Source organism: Phaethon aethereus (genome assembly GCF_964289735.1).
Source record: "Phaethon aethereus genome assembly, chromosome: 8".
In the NCBI taxonomy this organism is placed as follows: domain Eukaryota; kingdom Metazoa; phylum Chordata; class Aves; order Phaethontiformes; family Phaethontidae; genus Phaethon; species Phaethon aethereus.
The window spans coordinates 34,827,742-34,853,674 of NC_138584.1; the positions used below are offsets into that span (position 1 = coordinate 34,827,742).

Consider the following 25,933-nt stretch of genomic DNA (forward strand, 5'->3'; position numbering starts at 1 on the left):
GGAAGGAACTCCGGGCCCCAGCAATGAAGGCAAGAATTCTGGATTTCAGAATGAACCCTTCTTTCTAAAGAAATTCATACTTCTTTACGTGTCTTCTTATTATGTTTGATACAGAAATAAAATCACCGTGGTAACAAGGCATACACTGTTGATGTTTCTGAAAAGCACCGTTCTCTATATGATAAATAACAAATTTTGGACAAATATCTGTAGAAGATACAGAACGTACATGCAGGTGTTTCAGGACCTTCTGTAATGACTGCTTTAAACTTAAAATGCTCTGTAAGGTAAATGGGTACCAATAAAAAGATTAAAAAAAAAAGTTTATGACCTTCCATTTTCCTAACCAAAGCTTCTGTCCAACTGGAGCTTTCCTGTCCTGAAAGCCACAGTCTCGTCTCACTGGTTTGCTCCAATATGTCACAGCCAAAATCCCACCGTCTGAACCCACACATAGCCTCTGCAGCCTGGAACACATGGTTAGCATCCCTTCCATGTGCTTTAGAAGTAGAGAGCTTGTTCATATGCACAGACGGGGTTTGTGTGCTTTGGGATCTCCACCTGCAGATGTTCTCCAGCCCTTTCCCTGGTCCGGTGACTGGTAGTATTTCAGTCACAGAAATGAGTTGGGGTCAGACAGACTTCAAGAAGCTGGAAATTCTCAGTGCTTGCTTGTGGCTATGCATTTGTGAGCAAAGAAAATGAAAAGTCTATGTAGAGTATTTTCAATTAGCAGAGAAACGTTGTCCTTAGGGAAAATGAAGGTCTGGGGAAGGCTGAACCTTTCCCAGTTCCTAAAGCAGTGAAGTTCAGTATTACCCGCCTTTGAAGCTCAAGGTTTACGCAGTCACTAGAACAGAAATATACTTCTGAATTTGCTATAGTCTAACTCATAAAGGTAACAATCCACTCCCTCCTACTTCACTTGATGACCTGAAAAAGAATTAAGTCATTACAGAGCATTTTTGGGAGCTGAAAAATACAGAAGAGTTATTTCCACGTAAAGGGATAATTTTTTAATCAGATTTCTTTGCAGATCCCTGCAATGATCCCGTTACTCAACATCCTCCCGCAGAGGTCCTAAAGGAGAACAAGAACAGCCTCCAGCTACATGCCGACCCCACGGCAGCTATGCCATGACATCCCCTTCCTCGGGGTCCCCTTGCCGTGAAACAGGGCATTGTTAATACAGGTCTCCCCCACTCCCCCGTCCCAGACCAAATTAAATATCATTAACGTTACAGCTTGGCAACGGACAAGACATTGAAAGGAATTCTTATTTCTGTGTACAGAGTATGAAAAATAAATCTCCTTCCTAAAGACAGCTGGTGAGGGATCATCCTATCCGAAATGTAGAAATCCATCTGAGCGCAGAATATCATGAGTAATGTGGCATACACAGTGGCTTTAGTCAGTCTACAATATTTAAAAAATATCTTCCTAAATCTGAGCTACTTATTTCTTTATCCTTCAAGAATAAACATACTTCCAGAAAGTCAAGTGAAGGAATCAAACAACTCAAAACAGTTCTTCTCACAAGTAAATATACACAACCGATTGACGCAATATCTATTTGGAACTGTGGAAATATCTTCCAGATTAAGTAAGTGTGACGGTGTAAGGTTTCCAACAGCATTAAGCTTCTTATTCGAGGTTCTGCACCTTCGAAGGTAGAAAAAGAGAGAGATTTGCTCCCATTTTGGCATTACTGAAGCAGTACCGTAGAGGGATTTTCCACACCTGCCACCTAATGCTGTTTATCCAGGTGAATTTATGTGCCCTAAGCTTGTCACTAAACATAGAGGACGGGGCCGGAGCCTGCTGTGCTGCCACGGTGGCCCCTGGGTGGCCAGTACAGACTAAAGCGAGTTCACGGAGGTCTCCTGGTGCTCAGGCTGTGCCAGGGTCGGGGTTAGGTTTAGTCCAGTCTCTTCCCTGCATCCATCACCAGAAAATGGGTGGGTGAAATAGGCGCTCGTTGTTCAGTACGCTGATTTAATTAGCGTGACTGATGAAAAACAGACTAGAAATACGGTAACGTTAGTTGCAGCAGGGATGAGGATGCTCTGCTGCTGGTCCTTCAGCAGAACTCCTGTGGGTCCTGTGGGCGGAGTGGCATAAGGATCCAGCAGAAAAGCTGGATCGTATAGTCAGTTGTAAACCAATCTCCCAAAATACAAATTTCCAAAGAAAATACACTGTCAGGCCTGCAGGAATCTAGAATTGAAGTAATAGGATTTCCTTCAGTTCACACAGACAAACAAAATTTCTTTTCCAAGAGAGAGATCAACAGTCTGTTCTTTTCTCTCCTGCTTAATGCGTTGTCTTCGTCCTCCTCTGCCTTTCCTCATCAGGCTTTTTTTTCGCTCTTTATTGCTCACCTCCTTTTCAGGTGTCCTCTTCTCACAGAGCAGCACGTTTTCCCTAACGCTCAGGCTCCCAGCCCTTGATGTTCTCCTGCAGTTCCAGCTCTTTCCTTCCCCTCCTCGTTTTAGCATAACCATTACCCTTGGCTGTCAGTCTCGCCGCCTTTGTTGTAGGTTTTGCCTACTGTGTCCAAACCCCAAATTTGTATTTTTTTGTCAAGTATTTTAATTTTGATAAAACCGTATGTTCTCACGGCACACAGTTTGAAAATCTTTCCCTCGTGATTCTACACGTAAGCCACGGTTATGGAGCACAGAATTTGACAGGAATGAAATTCGACTGTATTAACAGATTTGTGGAATATATATGGCCAGAGGATAATTTAGTCCGAACTCAAGATAGTCACAGGCTCTAGAAATTTTCCCAGAAGCCTGACTCAAGTCTGTGCTTTAGAAAGCTGTCTAGCCTTATCCTGGCAATTCCAGGTGATGCTCACATTGCCACGCCTGGTAAGCACTTTCAGCGATTAAATACCCCCTCGCTGCCGGGAAATGGCATCTTAGTTCAGAATTGCATTCCACTAAATTCAGCTTTCAGAAATCAGATCTTATTATGTTTTTGTCTGCAAGACTAAACATTCCCCTTACTATCAAGTATCTTTCCTATGACTAAGGACCTGTCCAACATGATAAATCGCCTCTTCATCTTTCTCTGCAGATGATTTGAGCACCACAAGCTTAATTCTTGTGAGGCTTCCTATATAATATTTGTTTCTCTCTTTTGAGGAATAGCTGAATCATCCTGAAATGTGAACAGTGGAACAAAGCATAATAGCCCAGCAAGAGTCTTACCAATGCTGTGTACAAAGGGAAACCTACTACTTTATCTCAGCTTTATTTCCTCTTTCCCTGTGCAGTTATTACCACCCGGACTATTATCCCTACCACCCCTTCGGCTCCTGCCGTGGCCAGCTGTGGAGGGATGGAGGGAGGGATGGAGGGAGGGATGGAGGGAACGGCAGGAGGCACTGAAGGGATGAGGATGGCTTGCTGCACGGATCTCCTGCGTGGTTAAAAGTACCAGTTACTTGCGCCACCAGAATAACGTAAATACCTGGAGGCTCCTGTTGGTCCCGTTGCACGTCCACCTGTGATTCCCTCCCGAGCCGTCCTATGGGAACTCCTCTTAATTTCCTCTCTAAAAGTGCATATCTTGTAGGTATAGGACCCTCCTCTTAATTTCCTCTCTAAAATTGCATATCTTGTAGGTAAAAACTGGTGTTCCCTGGCAGGAGGAGGGAGAACGGCGGCGTCCCGGGGGCTCTGCTGCGGAAGGGACCTGCCTGCTCCGTCTGACAGCATCCTCTCACGTTATGGCAGCTCTGTTAGGACTTTCCCAAATCCGACTTCCCCACCGGTGGCTGACAATGACCTGCTTTTTCACCTGGCTGTTGGCAGAAGCTGCTTTGTCTGCCCAGATCCGCTATTCCTGAAGCCCGACTGACTGATGTTCATAAGAATTGAGTCTCTGGCTCCTACTTCTTCCTGGAGTCCAGAATTACCTGTGCCATTATTTTGCAGGGGATTGACACTGAGTCTGTACTTCATTGCAGGGTCTCATCTCTCATTTTCAAGGACTGGAATTATATTCTCAGTTACATTCATGTGCACATAAATGATGCAGCATAATAAAGCTTACTGATGTAGTGGGAATGACTGTAGGGTAGCGCTGCTTTTTTAGTTGCTGTTGCTTTTTGAACGTGGGAGGGGATGTCTTATCTTCACCACAATTTAGAATTACCAGGTAAAAAATCTGAGGCCTCAGAATAAGCGAACCCATCTTGTTTCTTAACACATGTGCTCCCTCACCGTTCCCCCCACTGAAACGTCCCGTCAAAGTCTATGTAGCAGCAAGATCACAACACGTGTGGCTGGACATACAGCTCTGTTTCTTCAGGAAGTCTACCCAGACAAAGGTGATGACAAGCTGGGAACTACATCTTTTATAGTAACATTTATCAAATCATATGGTACCCTACTCCATTTTCAGATTATAATGTGATTATAATATATACATATATATATATGTATAATTTTATATACATAATATAGCCAATCCCAATAGAACGTATAAGAACTGTAAGAGGAATTGGATTGTAAGTACAGAAGTGTTATGTCCGGGAGCTTGGCAAGACAGATTTTACCACCATCTAAAGGTGCTTCACCCCCCCAGGTGTTGCAAGTGTAGCTTTTGTGCTCATATTGCTTTAGCTGAATCTTCGCATGCTTGCGTTCCAAGAAAGAGTGATTTTTGGTGAAAGAGAAGCGTTAAACAGCCTCTTTTCCAGAATCCCCAACAGCCTTGAGTTCTTCATCCAAATGCCGGGCTGCGCTCCCCACCTCTCTGTCTGCAATGATAATTCGATGTTTTTCCCGATCGTAATTTCATAACTGAGCAATAAACACGGGGGGGGGAGAGAAGATGCTGCTCGCAGCAGCTTAACTGGCCATTTCTTTTGGACCGGAATTAATGCGTTGCCCAGCCCATCTGTGCAAATGCTTCTGCGCTTCTAGCCCCGACCGGGCGAGCAGCGACGTGCGCGGCTGTTCGCCACACGCCGCTCGCCACGTTTCAGAGCCCTCCTGCGAGACGCGCTGCTTAGCCGCGGCGCTCGAGCCCGACGATGCCGCTTGGGGTCGGAGCTGCCGTGGAGGGCAGCGAGCGCGCGCAGCACAAGGGACGCCGGCGGCGGAGCAGCGAGTCACCCCAGCGCCTCGGCCCGGCGCGGTTCGGCCGTCGCTTCTGCGGAAGCGCTACCGTTCGACCAGGCGCCCGTTTCCAAGGGCCGTACCGACCGCCGGAGGCCAACTCCTTCCCTCCGGAGCACGCGAACCCTTTCAGCACGGGGGCGGCGGCAGGCCGTGGCACAGCGCCATAGCTCATTGGCAAGCGTACGCTATTATGGTACGCTACATGGCTGCGGTTATAAACACGTGAGGTCTGTTGCGGTTCCATCGGGAGGCAGAGGCTCCCTGGTGCAGGGGCTCGTCCCCAGCGCCGTGCTCCGCGGCAGCAGGTGGGCACAGCGCGCCCACCGCACGGCCGCCGCGTTTCGCCGCGGCACCTCGGCGGCTGCCGGCGGAATTGCCGACCGCCCACCACGGCGCTGGCCGCTCTGACTTTATTATTAGCGCCCGTGCCCCGGCGAACTCTTTTTCCCCCGGCCCTCTCAGACGATCTATCACAGAAGCACACGGGAGCTTTAAATAGAGAACAGGAAGGACTCGCAGGCGGGAAGCCCGGCGAGTGCCGCGCAGGCGGAGCCCGTGTCTACACACGGTGGTTTTCTGTCGCGCACAACACAGACCCCGTCGTCCTCGCCCCCAGGGACACAAGATCCCGGTGGACAAACCCTCCCCGGGTTTGGCGACGACTGGAAGATCTGATCCAGAAGAAGTGTACACGCTTTTGTTTCTTTTTGAGTGTTATCGTCAGGAATTTTGCAGTCTTTCTAAGGGAAGATTTGACCTGTGACATGGTAGAAGATGGAGAATTTTCCAGACTTACAGAACGCAGATTAAGTGATTTTCTCTTAAGTACGTGCTTTGTTCATTCTCTAATTGACTGGGCTCTTCCTCAATCTAGGTTTTATAGTGGGGAAATTAAATAAAATCTAGTAGAAGACGTTTGTACGTCTTATTACAGTGACACTGAGCAGGTTGCATCATTTATGCATTTCCAAAATAGAATTAGAAAATAAATGAACACAAGCCATACGTTAACTAAAATAACACACAAGGAAGCACCGAAGTGCAGTCCTGCTGTATAATGTAATTCTGCAAAATTACAGAAGTGATACAACATGATCTGGTACTAATGAAAAACTGTAGATTTTATTTTTATCCATGATTTCCTAGGCAGATCTTCCTTCCCACGGTAGAAATTGGCTTCTATAGTCAAGTGTTTCTGGAACTTCACAGTTTGAGACAAATAATGATTTCTGGTATGTTGGTATGCCGCTAATTTTTCTGCTATTTACTGACTGTTAGGGATCATTACATTCAGATCACTAAAATCTGTGGAATTTATCAATTATGATGAGAATATATGGGCATAATCACAATAGAAAGTTAATATTTAGTAAGAATTAAAAATGTTTATTTTGCATACATACTTCTTACGATACCTCTAAAGACTCTGATCTACAAGCAGATTTAGTTTTTCATATCTGCTACGCTGAGTTTCGAGGGCAGATTAAATCCACTGCAGAGCTACTCTGCATTTCAACAACTACAGTCTTTCACCCGTCCCACGTGGCAACTGTGAAGGTCAGAATAAAAATTAAATACAGCAGCGAATAAACATTTATGCAGCGTATGGATTAATGAAATGCATAAGAAGCAAGATAACAAGCAAGGATGAAAGACAAATTAAAATCCCAAGTAAATTATGTGCAGGGCTCCAAAATGAAAATTGCTTTACCGCCATCTGATATTTTTTCTTAAAACGCTTTCAAATGAATCCCTCCCCGTCTAGGACAAGGCATATAGACTGTTTGTAGAAATGAAATAGAGGGGGCAACCGAAACTGAACTTCTGCTTCCGGCGGTTTCGGTGGAAGGAAGCCCCTGCGGGCACCCGCAGCGGCTGACGGGGCGTTGCTGCGTGATGGCCAAGCAGCCACGAGGCTGCAGAAATGGTTTGCTGTAACCCACCTGATGGTCTGATCTACCAGTGGAATATTTTGAGTGATTTGGGACCAACTCCCCGTTTGCAAATTTCACGTTAAAGAGTTGCCCATGTCACATCAAATATTAAAAGCACTCTAGCCTTCGATCATCTCCTGGGAGTCAAAATCAACCAAAATCAAAGCCAAAGGTTTTTGTTTTCTAAAACAAACGCAAAAAATGGAATGATTATTTTTTTGTAAGGAAATCTACAGTGATGCCAAACATTCCGGAAAAAGATTTACATTTCAGTGAAGCTTCACTTCCTGTCCAGAAAGCAACCTATTACATTGCTTGCTCAAATTTCGATTAATTTTCGAGAGAAAAATACGGAGCAAAACAGGAACACGGAGGAGCAAACGGTAAGTCAACCGCACAGGTAGTCAGGCCGGCGACGCGGCACCCCCGGCGTTACAGTGTGGCCCTGACGTGCAAACCCGTCCTTACGCGGTTTGAAGTCTCCACCACCCCCTTCCTTCACATGCCCGGATGAACGCATTCTCTAAAAGGTGTCTCTAAATGACCAATAATAGGAGAATTTCAGCATTTTCCATTATTCCTTTCCTTCAGTTCTTTGTTGAGAACCGTTATCGTACTCCGCTTTAATAAGAAATTCGTCAACATTATTGGAGAGCAAAAAAACAGGGAATATACTCAAAAAAGTTGCTTTTTGGTTTGCACAGTGTTTCGCTTAAGCGTTTACCAGAGCTTATATCCACTACAGCCTTCAACAAATGCATCACCTTTATCAGGAGCGCGTGCCGATAGAGCGCGGCACGAGCGACGCGGCGACGTGTTTATTTTCCCTTGGGCTGTTTGTAACAGAGAGAAATAAATTCATTTCTGTTTCCAAAAGCAATTAAAACGAACGGCATGAGAAGGAGGTCGGGACGAGCCTTCGTAGCGAGCCACTACGCCAGCAAGCGCGCAGTAACAACGGCAACGTCCGCAGCAACGCTCGTCACCTCGCGCCTCCCTGGTGCCACTGAAGCCCCGTCCGCTGGACCCGCTGCATCTCGGCGAGACGCGGCTCCCGCCGCGCGGAGCTCCAGGCCTCCGAGACCCGGCAAGCGGAGGCGTCGGGAAGGACCCCGCAGCCACCTCCGTGAAACCGGCGGCAAGCGCAGAACACTGCCCGGACGGGTTTTTGCGCCCAGAGCGGGCTTCGCCCTCGTCCCCCCGCCCCGGTGCCGCCCGCGGGTTCGGGTACCCGCTGCCCGGGCGCCGCGCCGCCGCTGCGAGCTGCTGAGGCCTCGCTGCGCGGCGGCGGCGGGGCGAAGGGCTGCCCGTGACGTGGGGACCAGCTTGCGGGCCCTGCCGGGGGCTGCCCGGCGCCCAGGCCGGCGGCGCCTCGCGGTCGCTCGCCGCCAGCGGCAGCCAGGAAGCACTCGCAGCCGACGCCTGAAGGAAAGAGCTCAGAAGAGGAGGGGGGTCCTGTCTTCTCAGGCTCCCTGGGTTTTAATTTCCTGATCGGACGCTCGTCTCTGGCATTCGGGAGCAGATGACCCTCCGATCCCACCAACCCGACGGATCCCACAAGGCTCCCGGACCCACGCCCCCGCCGCGCGGGACGCGTGCAGCGCGGGGCACGGCGGGCGCCGAAGGTAACGGCAGGGCGGGCGGCACGTCCTCAGCAGGAGGTGGTGGAGACCCCGCGCTCCTGCTCCCCCCGGCACGCACCACCCTCGGGGACGGGCGCTCAGCCAGCACGACTATCCCCAGGTCGTCCTAGAGCCTGTCTTTTAATACACGTTTGTTTCCATGCATACACAGATTTTGTAATACTTTCTGTAAATCTGCCTTTTAAAATTAAAAATAAATAATCTAAATTTAGCTGTGAAATGCAAAATACTTGCTTGGGTTTTTTTTATTTATTTTTAGATGTTTATCAGGGACAAAAATTCATCTCTGGGACTGACGGTGTCCAGCAATCCGTTCCACAGCCAGACGGCAGCAGGTCCCTGGCTCGGCAGCAGTGGGACCAGGGGACGGACCCGGCTGCAGCGGCACCCGTTTCCTCTGCGGTGGCCACGGCAGCCAGGGCCGGCGGTGCCGGCGCCGAGGCGTGCCGGCCCTTCGGCAGCGCGCCAGCGTGCCCGCAGCAGGCTCGGACGCCGTGTTTCACCGGGGGGGTGCCGTCAGCTGCGTCTCTGAGCCTCCCACGGCTGGAACCTGGGGGGGGATATGGGGAAGGTCCCCCCCGGGACGGGGACCTTCGTGACCTGAGCTCGCTGCTGTGGATGCTCAAAAAAATACGGTGAAACGTTGATTTCTCTCTGCAGAGAGAACAATTTATTGCTTTGCTTTCCTAATATGCATATCGATTTCATTAACTTGTATAATATCTAGAAATCAGTAACATGACATAAGAAATAGATTATTGTTCTTCTTTTTATGGCTTGGACATAATAATTAGTTTTTATGACGAATACATAGAAAAATTAAAATGTGCTTATGAGGGTTATTAAAACCAGTGATGAACTCCATTTGCCGCTAATTGAGAATCTATACGACTTTTCAGTTGGCAATCATCAGATCCCCCGGCATCTGGAAAACCTCCCGCTTTACAAATGATTCTGTTTTCCAAAAGTTTTCATAAATCTTAGCATATGCACTCGCATGACTTTTTCTTGTAAAAAAACCCCCTAATTTCCTTTCCTTTCCTTCTCTTACTCTTCCCACCCTCGTCAGAAGCGACTTGTGACTGGATAACCGGACACAACCATAACGCTCAAATGTGGGGGAAAAAAAAAAAGACAGTTAATCAAAGGAAAGTTTTTATGAAAAAAAAAAAAAAAAGTCCCAAGTTGAAACGTGGTTATTAGGAGTAAGTAACGCGTTTGAACCGTATGTGAGGAGAGGGGGACCGCATCAACAGCTAGCGGGGTCTTCGACGGGCCGTTCGGCCATCTGCAGAGCTCATCAATAACCAGCGCCAAGCAACAAAAAAGTCATAGCGCTGCCAAACGCGAACGGCGGTGACTGCTGTGAGGTGTATTAATTAGCAGAAACAGATGTAACTTACTTCCAGGAGATTACGCTGGCTGACGTCCCGCACAGCAGCTAATGCTGCTAATCCAGCACAGCGGCTAATTAGCCAGGGAGGCGACTGCATGTGCTCGCGGCGCGTCCCCGCTTGCTCTGGACCCCAGCCCAGCTGTAAATCTGAGCCCGCTTCCACGTGGTTCGGGAGAGGACACCCTCAGGCCAGCAGCTTCACAGAGAAGTAGAAGATGCCCAACGTTTGTGGCCCCAGACTAAAGATGGGAGGATTGCAACGAATCCCCTCAGGGGCTGGGCTTTGCGCAGATTGCTGTCCGTCAGGTGGTTAGCGAACGGAAGCCGCGGTAATTGCGATGCAAAATTGCTAAGTTATCGTAAACCAGCGTGCTTCGAATGCTCCAAGACGCAAGAAACTATTTCACTATTTTAAAATGGCCTTAATTTTGTCCAGACTTTTAAATTATTTAGATCTACACAAATCCTCCATCACTCTGGCAAACATGTACACCATTTTCACCGTCAGACCTGTAAACGATTTTTGTCCCCTACACACCTCTAAATGCCACATCTAAAATACCTTATTTTACACTAAAAATAACAACGTTTTTTTCCAACAAAATAATTTTTGTAGTTGAACATATTGAACTATAATACCTATCATAAAAAAGATAATTATGCTTTTTAGAGATGTAAAAACATTTGTCAACGCAAAAAAATCCTCCTTGCTCCACTTTTATGTACTTTTTTCTTTTTTTTCCCCCAGAATGAAGGTCCTGAAGGGCACGTCCCCAGAATCAGCAGCCACTAACATTAAGATTGTCATGGAAGTCATACCAAGGTCCAACTGACGCTCTCATCAAGCAGGATTAGACGAGCAAGAGGACATCAACAGCAAAGACTTAAATTTGTATGCAATTTGTTGACTTTAAAACAAATTTGGAATTGCTGCCTTTGAAGGGCTCTGGGTTTCAGAGGAGAAACCCTTTTAGGAAGAAGTCCCATCCCAAATTCCCAGCTTGAGGCAAGGGCAAATAAGGTTATTCTTTGGCAAGGAGATTCCTTGAAACCTAGGATAAGCTTGCAAGCTGCAAGTTACAGAAAAATAAAAGTTCAGAATTTTTCAAGCCATATTCACCTACAGAACCAGCTAATTGCCCACCTGCCCAGCACCATTTTGCTGCTCCTCAACGTGGACGCCTACGGATTCTGTTACTGTGCCAGCCCTGACCCACGGTATCCCACCTCCTCACGGCTGCCGGAGGGAAGGGAAGGAGCTTGCATTTGCTGGCGCGGCGCAGCCAGGCACGGGCAGCTCACAGGCTACTAGCCCTGGTGAAACGCAGGACCTGAGGTCGTGGGACGGTCTCACCGGACGGTGTGGGTGGCACCGCGGGCTCATTGCCTGCGGTAGCTCCGCGCAGCCCGGCAGAAAGAACGTGAAAAGTCTGAGCATCTCCCTCCCTACCTGCGCCTTAACTTAACCATCTATGAATGCATTTTTATGCAGGTAACCATCTAGATGACTCTCGGTGTAGCATCATTTTTTGTCCAGCTGAAGGCCCCCATTGTCATCAAATACTGCACAAGGATAACGCGCGGATTTTTTCATGTTTGACAAAACAGTAAGATGAACTCAATATTCAGTGAGTTATAAAATGCCCCCAAAATGTATATGATTTTTAGAGTATAGTTAATACAGTTTTTAAGTCAGTAGAGTAAATAATCCAGAGACGCAGACAACGGCCTGTGCTAGCGTGGCACAAATCTTCGTTTACGTGGCAATCAGTCACCAACTGGGAAAACTAAGAATATTTTTTTTCTTTTTTGCATTTACATGATTAGTTCCTTAACAGCAGTTTGATTGAAGAGCGCTGCCTAAAGGTCCCCACCTCTTGCTTATTGAACACACTTTGTCTTGTACGCAGAAGCAGCACTGGCACGCTGGTTCTGATAAAATAAATTATGGGTGGGCTGTGAAGACAAATGGCTATATCTTGATTCTGCATTTATTTCCAATTCGTGTCAATGCTAAAGCATGAGGAAAACCTCACAGAAGCAGTACTTTTGTAAGTTTTTGATTAATCTCTTTTCCTCTTACCTCTTTCATGTCATTAGCAGTATGACCATTATTTATACAAACTAATGTAACACCTTTTATGTTTTAACTAGAAATTTATTTTCACCTATTACCTGTTATCAGTGATCAATTTATTTTAGCCAAACTTGAATATCAGTCTTAAATTATAGAAAAAAGACACGCGTTGCCACAGGAACATGCTAATGCAGAATTGGAAGGAAATGTCAAATTAAAAACGTGTAAGCAAGTATTCTACCTGCTGTACCTATTGTATTTCTATCAACAATATCCCGGAGTCACAGGGGCAGGAAGGTTTCCTGGAAGCGGTTGCTGGCTGGTTAAAGGCTGACACAGCCGGATCCACATCTATGAGATTCTTCCTAAATAATTTGCTTTGGCACAGAAATATTTGCCTCTACCTGCTCTACCTGTGACTGTGTCACTTCTCAAAGGTAATGATCTATTTTATCCTCAGTAAAAGTTTATGAAGGCATAAGAGACTTGGAAAAACATCAGCAGTGGCAGATGCATCACCTGCATGGGTGCCATCCCTCCTGCTGCCTCGTTACCCGCCGAGCTGCTAACGACAGCGGTGTGCACCGACAGTCCTCGGACTCTGGGAGGGTCACATTAAAATAGCTTTAAATTAAAAAAAAACTATTTTAAATGAAATAGTTTATTTATCTTCATCAGCAATATCTCAAATAAGTAAATCTATTCGGATTCGTCAAGACCAACTTAAAATGAGCCATGCCTCGAATATGGGAATTGAATGAAAAGCGAATTTATACCTAAGAGAGGTTTGCTGAAGTCAGTGAGAGTTTTGCTATTGATTCACCGGAGCAACGAGTTTTCTCTGGATCACTAAACCAAAAATACCTTGTGGCTTTTGGCTACGTGCTCACCACGCGCCGCTTCTCGAAGGTTCAGACTTTAACCCAGGCTTTGAGAGCAACGGCCCCAGCGGAGGAGGAGCCGCACGTGAGCAGAGGCAGGCGGCGGGCCGGCTGCTTACATCACGCTTGGAGGAATCTTACCAAGCCCGACTTCATGTGCCAAGAAACCATTCATAACGTGTGCATTGGAATAAATTTATAAATCCAGAGAGTATCACTGCATAAAACTTCAAGTAATGGAAGCCATTACAAATGGGCTAAATTTATTACTAAAATAATTCAGCATAAAGCATTAAGAAAATCATTCCAACTACGTATCAATTGCATCATTGTAATTAATTTTCACTTAGAATATCCAAACGTTTAACTAAGAACTATCTCAATTGAGGTTTTTTTCATAAATATTTTAGTAAAATTTAGGAAGTTTAACAGAAATTAGGCTAAAGCACCACAGAATCACAGAATCACAAAATCGTTAAGATTGGAAAAGACCTTTAAGATCACCAAGTCCAACCGTCAACCCAACACCCCCATGCCCACTAAACCGTGTCCTGAAGTGCCATGTCTACACGTTTTCGAACACCTCCAGGGACGGTGACTCCACCACCTCCCTGGGCAGCCTGTTCCAATGCTTGACCATTCCCTCAGTCAAGAAATTTTTCCTAATATCCAACCTAAACCTCCCCTGGTGCAACTTGAGGCCATTTCCTCCCGTCCTATCGCTGGTTACTTGGGAGAAGAGACCAACACCCACCTCACCACAACCCCCTTTCAGGTAGTTGTAGAGAGTGATGAGGGCTCCCCTCAGCCTCCTCTTCTCCAGACTGAACACCCCCAGTTCCCTCAGCCGCTCCTCGTCAGACTTGTGCTCCAAACCAGGTGGATTTTTTCTGGTATTAAATGCTAACAGTGATTTTCAGGGGCCAGTTTTACGCTGTTATGCTAATACCTCCAACGTTTACGTTCTACCCATATTCTTCAACGACTGAAAGTAAAAGAGATCAGCAAAGTAATATATCTACCATGTATGAGAGAGGTTGGTCCCAAACTGGAAACAAAACGCCACTTCTCAAAGGAAGGATGGAGAACCGCCTCCAAGCGTGGTGCTTCCGGAATGTGCATGTTCCAGAACATGCCTTTGGCCTCAACCCCAAAGTTACCACAGGAGGGGAGGCCCCAAAGTTTCATCCGGCAACCAGGACCTGCTCTGCGAGGCGGGAAGGATGCGCTCTGAATGAAGGCTGATGGGCAAAATTTGTTATGATGCTGAAAGTTCTTTGAAAGACTAACACGACAGCTTTCTTTTTTCCAAGCAAATCGAAGGATCTTCATCTCTTACCCACAGTTATTTTGTCATGCAACCATTTTTCCATCAATGAAGAAGCAGGGTCTCTGCAGATAATCATTCTTCAATTTCTGATGCCATAGATTTTCCCTATTTTCTGTGACTCATATTGTTCACTTGGTAAATGCAGAGAGAAGGGAAAGGACGAGCACTTGTTCTCTCTGCAGCCCCTTTCATCACTCTCCTACATTCTTTCATTACTGTACTCAATTTATCACTGAGAAAATACAGAAATAGAAAAGCTATATTCTTTGCCTCGAGATGGTTTTGTTATCAGCAGTTTGATGCTTTGTAAAGCAGAAGAAATGTAGAAAATAAAATTGCCATTTCTGTTAATTGATTTGCAAAAATCTAGTTTTAAATCAGAAAACCCTTACTGAACGAAAAATCTAGCAATATTTTATTTTTCTTTTAAAGCTTTCCATCTTTTTTGCTTAAATGGAAAGCCATTCCCAGGAGCACTGGTATCGCCAGCTTGCTGGGTCCCCAAACAGCATATTCCCCCATTGACGGGTCTTTGGCTTCCAGCAAAGGGAACACTTAGGACGAGCAATCCCACCCCAATCTTGCTGGCTAAGTAAACACCGATCATCGATCCTGAAGGACGAGCCCCGTTTAGGCTGGGGGGGCCAGCACAGGTGCCGGGGTGCTGACCCCAACCACCCAGCGTTACGGTGACTGCCGCTCTGCCTCGTTCAGCCCCTTCCAAAGACTGGCTAAATGTTCAGCCAATTGCACAGGCCTGTGTTACGCGACGTTGATTTTGGGCGAATACATTTTCCTGTAATTCCAGCACATCTGGGGTTTTTTAACCACAGTTTCAGCAAGCTAAGAGTAATTAGGTATTTTTTCATTGACTATCTAATTATTCTTCTTAACTTTTTAAAGCACAACTGTATTTGGTTAAAATGAAAAGCGAATCACTTGATTTACAACGAAAACCCCTTATTGATCCCATCTACTAATAGCACTGTAATGGTATGATGCAGTGTTATGTCTTCCTGGTAAGAAAAACTGAAATAAAAGGAAATGAGAAAAACATGTTTCTGCAAGCCATAAAGTCCTCAAAGCAACCGTGTCCCCTAAACCAGCCTACGCAGGTGCCTTGTGCAGGTGCGGGTGGGACACTTTCTAGCTTCAGAGAGAATTCCTCATCCAAAATAAATATTGTCAGAGTACGGATAGAAAAAGAATTATTTTATTTGGAAATTCTTTCTGTGCAAATAGGGACGAGATTTGTGTCTGTGGGATTATGCCTTTATGGTCTTTTCTGCTTAAAGAGAAGACGAACCGTCATGGTGAAACGTCCCTCGGGCGTACAGAAGACGCAGAGCAGGACGCCCACCTTCTGTCTCTCACACGCTGTTGTTCCCGCTACCCGGGAAAGCTTTCAGGCGTATCACAAGCTACTTTTATTAAGCAGTGCTATTCAATCAAACCACTGCTAAGGATTTAATCATGTAAATGTTAAAAAAAAAAAAAAAAGCAAAAAAAGAAGCAATAACCTACTGGCTAAAACGAAAGTTTTCCCAGTCGGTGACTGATTGCTGTCTAAGTAAAAGGTCTGCGCCACAGACGATATTCTATTTTAGTTGCATTGTTTAAGCTAATTCAGCACACACTGATGTGAAAGTACTCTGAAAAATCAGGGGTGCTTCCTGTGTATCTTACAGGCAGCTAAGTGTATGATTTCTTTAATTATTTCCTAGGCAAATTATGTCAAATTTACTTTTCATTTTGATTCTAAGAGGGATTCTTCTCTGCTTCAGATCCTCCCACACATCCCAACGACCCCAACTCTCTGTCCAGCGCTGGAGACTTGTGTCATGTCTGTGCAACTGCTTCTGTGTAAGAACTAAATATAACCTTAGGAGAGATTCTGGGAAGCATTGTCTCAGATAATCAATGCAAAGGTCTTATATGCAGTAGCAGTGATATTGTTTGATTAATGACTGTCTTCCAAGTCACTAAAAATGTAAATAAAGATTATACACAAGGGTTATTCTTGAAGATCCTTCCCAATTTAGTGAATTCAAACATTTAGTATATCCACACCTGGAATATAATGTGATTTTAATGGTACATTGCTACAGAAAATAGGTATCCCAAAAAAGAAGGCTGAGTAAAAATACAGAAAATCAAGTTAAAAAAATCATTCCCAGTATTAATTTTATATGCCAGCATTTCAGAGGAATGATCACTAAGAAAAGAAAAGAAGAAAATTGTTTACACAGGGCCAGAAAGGAACAACTGGGTGGAACAGGATAAATGATTGTCAGCTAAAATACAGCCTGAATAAATTTGCATGAAACAGTCAGAACCCTTCAAAGACCTCATGGTCGATAGGAAATTTCCGAAGGCTTCGCTCTGTGATCAAGTGGACTTAGACTGGAAGAGGACAATAATATATAAGCATAAATGTATAAATAGATCCGCATACAGGTATTTTCCACCTGGGAAGTACCGTTAAATGCCTACACCTTCCTGGGCTTTCTGAGCAAGCCGCTGGCTTCCCAACCTGGAGCCAGCTTAGTCAGAGCTCGGGTCTAATGTGCGAGTGCTTTACGTGAGCCGGCACGGTGCCAGCTGACTCGGGCAGCTGCCCTCCGGTCCCGTCCCCGTAATCAAAGCGCAAGGTACGATGGTTTAACATCTCACCTACAGGCAGCCTGTTTCCCAGTCATTATAGTCAGCCAAAAATATTCTAAATCCTTTCTTTCTTCCTGTGTCATCAGATGTAAGCTACACTGTCCTCATTGCTCCAGAAGGTGTCAATAAGTTGCTAGTTATTACCTGAGGACACACGCATATCATTCCCTTAAACCCCCACTATTCCTCTTTTCAGACAATAAGCTAAATACTGCAAGGTTCAATTTAAAACCAAGAGAGAGAAAATCATAGTTTGGTCAAGCCAGAGAAGCAAAGTGATGCGACGACCCGGAGTAAACTGCTCTCTCCCGCGCCACATCATTGCAGATACAGCAACGGGTGCGTGCGGTCTTGGCGAAACGGAGAGGCTGCTTATTTGGGGTGTGACTGCTGAAGCTGCCGTGCACATTTATACATGTAGGTACGCACAGATACATAGAGGACATAGAGAAGCGAGAAACAGGTAAAATGTGGAAATTTGGTATGCATAGATTTTAAAGATTAATTAAAACATAAGTGGGCACAGAGATTTTCACTGAAATATTTTATACAATGTACTAAGTACCAAGAAAAAAATTCTAAAATAGAAAATTAGAGCTAGACACCGTCAGTAATCCTTACAGTCAAAATGAGAATATGTGAAGTTTTTGGCAGATAAACAATAATATACTTGTTGCCACTCTTGCTATCACATGAACTATATAAAAGATCTGTAATGATTCAAGATGCTTTCTAGTATATGCGCATTTTTTCTTTTGGAGAATTTTACGGGTTTGATTTTTCTCCAGTAGGGCTGGGTGACAGATTTACATCGCATTCCCAATATAGTTATTAAAATAATTTCCCTTGACAGTTCTCTGACTGCAACACTCCCCCTTCTTTGAATTTGAACCATATGTCTCCGCTTACTTTGCATTTTAAGCATTGTGTTCTCATCTGAAAAGCAATTCATTGTCCTTTACTCCTCAGCACGTGCCCGCTCTCTCCCGTTAGAACGTGAAGGTGCAGTTTGACTGTGCCCACGGCCACCCGCTCAGACGGCATCATCTTCCCCTTCCCTTCATCCACACCTCCCTCTACACCAGCGAGCCCCGCGGGAAGGACCACGCCAGCCCCGTGGCCCCTGGGGACCCACCGCTGATGTGGTTTCCACATGGAAGCAGCCGAATCCTGCTGCCCGCAGAGCTGACGAACCTCACCCGGTGATAACAACCACCGGCATCTGTAGCCACCTCACGTCAAAGATGCTGTCAAGTGTTAACTCTTGGGAAGCAGAAAGTCAAACCTTTCAAAGGTCAGGCTGACCTGAAAAGTGGTGTGGGCCAGTGGTGCTTAGGAAGAACTTTGGTACCTTGTCAAACGACGTCTTAAAAATGGGGCTGAAAGAAACAGAATCAATCAATGACTTCAACCCTTTGCTCCGAGAGAAGATGGAGCGTATCGGAGACATCTCTGACGTGTCAGTCTCACCTTGGGTTGGTCGCTTGTGGCAGAGGTGTCCCCAGGCAACCTGCTCTGCATCTTTCTGACCACAGAACAGGAAATTTCCTCCTACTCTGAACATCCTCACTGGGAAGTTTTCTTGAACACTTGTCCTGCCCTTTGTGTCCTCATTGAAACAACTGTGTAAGTATTCGAAAATCTGTTTTAACCTGCTAGAATTCCCAGTTTACAGCTATGAAATCTTTCACGTTTTTGTTGGGTGTTATATTTCCTACTATTATTTATTTTTATGCATTTTGTTTTTATTCTCCTTTGAACTTCCTTTACTTTGTCTAAAGCTTTTTTTCTAAATTATTCTTCCCCAAATTTGGCATCCCATTCCAGCTAAGACTTTGTCAGGGACAGATAAATCAGAACAGGTACAAACCATTTCCAATTCAGGTACTGCATCTCCAGGTGACATCTGCCCTTTTCCTGCAGTATTTATGTTGTTTTCTTGGATTTAGTACATGGCCCACTATAACTCTTCTGAAGCACTGCTGCCTATGTAGTTTTCGTTCATTTGTGTATTTGATTTCTCCCTAAGACTGCTGTCTTGCACTGTCCTTATTGAATTTCATCCTATTGATTCCAGACCATTTCTGAAATCCATCATTTTGAATTTGAAGCCTGTTGTCCCAAGTACTTGCAATTTGATGTCACCTGCAAATTATATAGATGTATTCTCTAGTATATCACCTAATTCATCTATTGAAATCCGTATTAAATCCTGGAATCACGACAGCTCTGTTCGATACGTCCTTCCTGCTAGACAGTGAATTACTGACAATCATTCCTTCAGTATTATGTTTAACGAGCTGTGTACCCACCTTACAGCAATTTGATCAGGGCTGTCTTTCCTTAATTTTTGGAAGAGAAAGCCAGGACTGACTGCGTGAACATCAGTCTAACGTCAAGATGTGATCCCCATCTGCTGCCTGACCTTTCCCGGGAGGCGAGTTCCCTTCTCAGAGAAGGAAATTAGACTGGTCTTTCATAATGCCTGCTTTAAAAATTAATGTTGCTCCTTTATTGTCTATTACCACTTGATTGTTTATGAGATTCCCTTTTTTTAACGTGTTAATTCCAGACTTTTTTCAGGTCAAAAGTTAAGCTCTCTTTTTCATATTCTCTGGGGTCTTCTGTTGATTGCTTTTTTAAAACTAAATACTGGGTTTCATCTTCCCCCCAGATTTCCCAAGCGATTTGTCAGGGTTCAGAGACCGCTTTCAGAAGCTCGAGGCTGAACCGGTTCGAGGTACCAGTTTGTGCTTATACCAGCTTGTGTGACGCATCTCAGCATTCAATTTGATCTTTCCCTATTTTGGCTATATTTCCCTATTATTTTTTTCCCTATTACTCCTCCCTCCTGAGGAGTAATGCTCTCCAGCTCCCCCACGGAGGTGGGTCAGAGGGAGGTCTGGTCTCTGCACCCATGGACCGGCGGGTGAAACATCTGCTTTCCTTTGGGCTCCGGTCTCCATGGATGGAGGAGGAGTACGACGCATCACCACAGGAAGATCAGAGGAAGGGTGGGGGACCCACTGGGAAGGTAACCCCCAGATGCCCCGTGCCCCATCCGAGCATCGTGCTCAACTCACACATTGTGAAGGCTGGACAGTCTTCAAGAAGGAAATCTTAAAGGCGCAGGAGCAGGCGGTCCCCATGTGCTGTAAGAAGAGCTGGCGGGGAAGGCGACCGGCCTGGCTGAACAGGGAGATTTTGCTGGGACTCAGGGAAAAGAGGAGAGTTTATCACCTCTGGAAGAAGGGACAGGCAACTCATGAAGAGTACAAAGATCTCGTTAGGTCAAGCAGGGACAAAATTAGAAAGGGAAAAGCCCAGCTAGAGCTCAGTCTGGCCACAGTTGTAAAGGATAATAAAAAATGTTTTTACAAATATATTAACAACAAGAAGAGAGGCAAGGAGAATCTCCATCCCCTACTGGATATGGCGGGGAACATTGTCTCCAAGGACGAGGACAAGGCTGAGGTACTTAATGCCTTCTTCGCCTCAGTCTTTAATAGCCACTCCAGGTATCCACAGGATATTCAGCCCCCTGAGCTGGAAGACGGGGATGGAGAGCACAATGTACTCCTCATAATCCAGGAGGAAGCAGCCAAGGACATGCTAAGCCACCTGGACATCCACAAGTCTATGGGGCCTGATGGGATCCACCCGAGAGTACTGAGAGAGCTGGCGGAGGAGCTTGCCAAGCCACTCTCCATCGTTTATCAGCAGTCCTGGTTAACAGGGGAGGTCCCAGAAGACTGGAGGCTTGCCAATGTGACACCCGTCTACAAGAAAGGCCGGAAGGAGGATCCTGGGAACTACAGGCCTGTCAGCCTGACCTCTGTTCCAGGGAAGATTATGGAGCGGTTGGTTTTGAGAGTGCTCACAGGGCATCTGCAGAACAGCCAAAGGATCAGGCCCAGCCAGCATGGGTTCTTGAAAGGCAGGTCCTGCTTGACCAACCTGATCTCCTTCTATGACCAGGTGACCCGCCTAGTGGATGAGGGAAAGGCTGTGGACGTTGTCTACCTGGACTTTAGTAAAGCCTTTGACAGCGTCTCCCACAGCATTCTCCTGGAGAAACTGGCGGCTCGAGGCTTAGACGGGTTTACTCTTCGCTGGGTGAGGAACTGGCTGGATGGCCGAGCCCAGAGAGTTGTGGTGAATGGCGTTAAATCCGGCTGGCGGCCGGTCACGAGTGGTGTTCCCCAGGGCTCGGTTCTGGGACCAGTCTTGTTCAATATCTTTATAGATGATCTGGATGAGGGAATCGAGTGCTTCCTCAGTAAGTTTGCAGATGACACCAAGCTCAGTGGGAGTGTTGATCTGCTGGAGGGTAGGAGGGCTCTGCAGAGGGATCTGGACAGGCTGGATCGATGGGCAGAGGCCAACTGTATGAGGTTTAATAAGGCCAAGTGCAGGGTCCTGCACTTTGGCCACAACAACCCCATGCAATGCTACAGGCTTGGGGAGGAGTGGCTGGAGAGCAGCCCGGCGGAAAGGGACCTGGGGGTGCTGGTTGACAGCCGGCTGAATATGAGCCGGCAGTGTGCCCAGGTGGCCAAGAAGGCCAACAGCGTCCTGGCCTGTATCAGGAATAGTGTGGCCAGCAGGAGCAGGGAAGTGATTGTGCCCCTGTACTCGGCACTGGTGAGGCCGCACCTTGAATACCGTGTTCAGTTTTGGGCCCCTCACTACAAGAAGGATGTTGAGGTGCTGGAGCGTGTCCAGAGAAGGGCAACGAAGCTGGTGAGGGGTCTGGAGCACATGTCTTATGAGGAGCGGCTGAGGGAACCGGGGTTGTTTAGTCTGGAGAAGAGGAGGCTGAGGGGAGCCCTCATCACTCTCTACAACTACCTGAAAGGGGGTTGTGGCGATGAGGGTGTTGGTCTCTTCTCCCAAGTAACTAGTGATAGGACAAGAGGAAATGGCCTCAAGTTGCGCCAGGGGAGGTTTAGATTGGATATTAGGAAAAATTTCTTCACTGAGAGGGTGGTCAGGCATTGGAACAGGCTGCCCAGGGAGGTGGTGGAGTCGCCATCCCTGGAAGTGTTCAAAAAACGTGTGGATGTGGCGCTTCAGGACATGGTTTAGGGGACATGGTGGTTCTGGATTAATGGTTGGACTTGATGATCTTAAAGGTCCTTTCCAACCTAGTGATTCTGTGATTCTGTGATTCTGTGATATTTCTTCCTGTAGCTCTGGGACAGGTTTGATCACGAGTATCATCCCGACGCATTCGCATCGGGAATGTTACCCAATTCAATCGGATCGTTATCTGATCACATACTACTTTCACTCAGGAAAATGGTTCTCTAGTGATACTGAATGCAAATGTATACGGAGCAAGTTCCGAATTAATTGACTCAATTCAAATGAATAAAGGCTTGTTCCCCGAATTAAGTCTGTTGGTAGGTATTCACTCAGTATTTATTTTTGTTCTCACCACACAGCCTAGAAATTTGTAATTATTACCTAACATTTAAATTTGGAATTGCTTTCCACATTATTAATTTCTTCTCTTGAGTTTCTGCAGAACTGCCCCCATCGCACGTAAATGTGTTGCGAGTGGTATGACTTAATCTTCATGACGTTCCAATGACACGGGAAGCATTAGTATTAATGGGGATTAATGGGATTGTTAATATTCACATTTTACAGACAGTTAACACCAAATTACAATCGAACTGTTACCTGCCCAACAGTTTTGGATACCCGGCCAGAGGCAGCGCTGGCAGCATCTTCTCGCAGAATGTCTAGCGGCAGCGGGAGGACCGGCAGGCGCGTACGGCCGCCTGCCACCCTGCCCCGAGCAGGCTCCCGCTCTCAGCGCCGGCTCCTCCCGTTCAAGGAGGTTCAAGACTATTTTGACATTTATGCACAAAAAGGGAAGAGTAAGTTTGCTCCAGGTTCCTAACTTTTCAACTTTAATAGTATTTTGATGCAGCTTTTGAAAACAACTACCAACAAATTAATGTTTGACCCTATAGCTAGAATTATTCCAACTCCAAATGAACTTAAAGTCTTCAGCCAACAAAACCAGCATTTGTTCAAGCTAAACAGAGGTAGGTGAGGTTTCATTTCTGAAACGCTTACAGAACTGCTCTGTACGACATTTGTGCTTCTCAAGTATTCATGTACTGAGCCTCTTACCCTTTGCTGTATTACCTATAAACCAGAAGATTTCTTCTGAGAAAAATGCAGTGAGTTTTTCTGATTTACCAACACGCTCAGCCCAGCATAACCTTGAGATGATGAGAGGATCACCCCGTGACTTTTCATTAACAGAAGCAGCACTTTCAACAGACCATTGTCCTAATAATGGAATTTATAATGTTTTGAAGTCCTACAGTATTGCCTCAAGCGTAATCTCCGGGTCAGCAAGTATCTGAGTGCCAAGTGAATGCCAGTTCCCTTTTCGGGTATTTAATTTGACTAAGAAAGGTTCAAGTGAAAAATTTGCCATAATTCCAGCCATGGAATCACAGCGATAGATTCAGTTTCTGTTTCCACTCCTACAGTGACACATACACTATGTTACAATACACGATTACCACCCCGAATGTCTCTGCCTACAGAAATCAATAAAAATGAAAAATGTAAAAGGATTCTATGCACTTCTCCCTGTAAATTACACTGGTTATTAAAGACTCCAATAACAACAAATAAATCAAATCTGTCCTACTATGCAAAAGTATCACAACCATTCAAAGTAGGCAGCTTACTCTAGTTAATATGGACTTCCAGAGCCGAGTACTCAAGATCCTGTTTAATTAGGATTTCAACATCCAGCTAATGACTTTGCTTTAATAATACAGAGCACCACTTTCCATCCTAGGTTAAAATTACAGCAGTAGCTTGTCCATGCTGGGTAACTATGTGATATACCAGGTTCATAAATAAATAACCATTTCTCAGTGTGAACGAGCATCTAGACTAATTTATAGTACTTCAAAGTCAAAGAAGACTACGCGTATTCCGTTGGTGTAGCCACTGATGAAGGCAATGGTGGTTTCCCTTTGGGAGAAGGCACAGCGGCAGAACGGCAGAAGCATCAGTAGAAATGGTTAAACTCCATAGCTGTCCTTTGCTACCCTATTTGGCACGTATTTCCGTCGGGAGACCAGTGTGCTTCTCGGAGGAGAGAGCCACGAGAAACGCCCTGAGAGCCGTCCGGGGCTCCTGGACAGACCCAGCCGGGCACACCGATCTGCTGCCTGGGGAAATATCCCCAGCTTGCGGCGTAGCACAGATTTGAGAACTGCCGAAGTGGTTTTTTTGGGGTTGGGTTTTTCTTTTTTCCAAGCTAGCTTTTTGTCAAAGGCGGAAAGGAAGGCACATACCGTTTCGGGAGGTGTGCCAACGCAGCTCTCCACTACCATGTACCTGGTTCACCCAGGCTGAGAAATGCGTTTACTTGACTCAGAGGGGATGGGAAATTAGAGAACAATCTTACATCATCCTTGCTGTTACCAACTCCACACTCATCTCCACCAGCATGGTTGTGCTGTTCTAAATTTCACGCTGCGCCCCGTCCGTGTCAAACGCCCATTACAAGCTTACACTGCACGCGCGAGCGACGTCGGGGGCACGGCGCAGACCGGACCGCAGCAAGTCCTCCACATTCAAACAAGAACCTCGCTTGGGACTCTCACGAGATGGCCAGCAAGAACCTGGGTCACACACTCTGTGCTGGGCTGCAAGACCAGCCTGCGTTTGCCCCGGGTGCTGCTCCGGACCCCGTGAGCCTGCGGGTACCCACGGGCAGAAAAGGGATGCTGGCCGGAGCCAGTGAAGTGCCCGCAGGGGAGGAGGAGGAGGGAGAAAGCCGAAGAGCAGAGCGAGCATGTTACAGGACCACAGGAGCCTGGAAGGGCTGGGCTGGCAGGGACCTCTGGAGATGGTCCAACCCCTGCTCATGGCAGGGCCCCCAGGGCAGCTGGCGTGTGGAAGACCTAGAAGAAAGCGAGCGCTGGGAGCAAGAAGAATACTGGAGCTGGAGGAACTGATCTGGACACTCACATGGTAGCATGCAGCCAAAATATTTGCTGATGTTCTACAGCCTTGAAAGTGCTGCCTGGAACACCTCTCACTCACTGGTATTTTCAAGGGAAATCATGGGCGCGTGCAGAATGAAATCCTTCTGGCCGTCCATGACATTCAGTTTACCCACGTCTCTGCCATTCATCTTTTGTCAAGAAAAAGATAAACAACATGGAGTCGGGCAAACCTCTTCTTTCTCCTACCTGTCAACATGCCTGATCCTATGAAAACAAAAATTGGCAGTGGAGATGCTAGTGCCCGAGGAAGCCTTGCACAGTTAGGACATTTCAGAGTTGGGAGGTTGCTATGGTAATTTTCAATTTTAATCAATGACGAACCATAGTAAGACTTTTCCAGCTGTTAAAAGGTGCCTTTGCAATGTGAAAGCCTTGTGATAAAACGTTACCATCAATGGATATTTCTGTCAGGATGAAATAGGTATTTGCAACATGGGGGTTGAGGATTTACTCAACCTTGTTTTTATTTTTTCCACTGCGTAGCAACAGAGGTTATTAAGAGCATCCTGTGAAACACCAGTTTTGGGACTCCATGTTAAATGAATTTCTCCATGCTGGAAATACTAAAGACTGACAGAGTTAAAAGCACTTCTTCAGCTGAGGTCTTTTTATCCATAAAACTGGATGTCTGGAGCAGATCCATTCACAGAACTGTGAATTAGTCGGGGCACTCTTTATTTGTGACCAAACTAATTTTAAAAACTCATTTAGGAAAGAGTATGGCATCATGGCTAACACAAAAGATAATACGTTAACCACGGTTTTGAGCTCCTTGCCCCGGCACAAAGGGTCCGTGCTAAATGGACCATGCGTCGC

The 25,933-nt window shown here is 46.1% G+C and overlaps 1 protein-coding gene across 1 annotated transcript in view; it reads right to left on the reverse strand.

The window, feature by feature from the left end:
• Window positions 1–25,933, reverse strand: part of NEGR1 (neuronal growth regulator 1) — a gene marked incomplete at its 3' end in the record, with an annotated part of 295,437 nt that overhangs the window by 104,921 nt on the left and 164,583 nt on the right. The gene's annotated exons all lie outside the window — the stretch shown is intronic.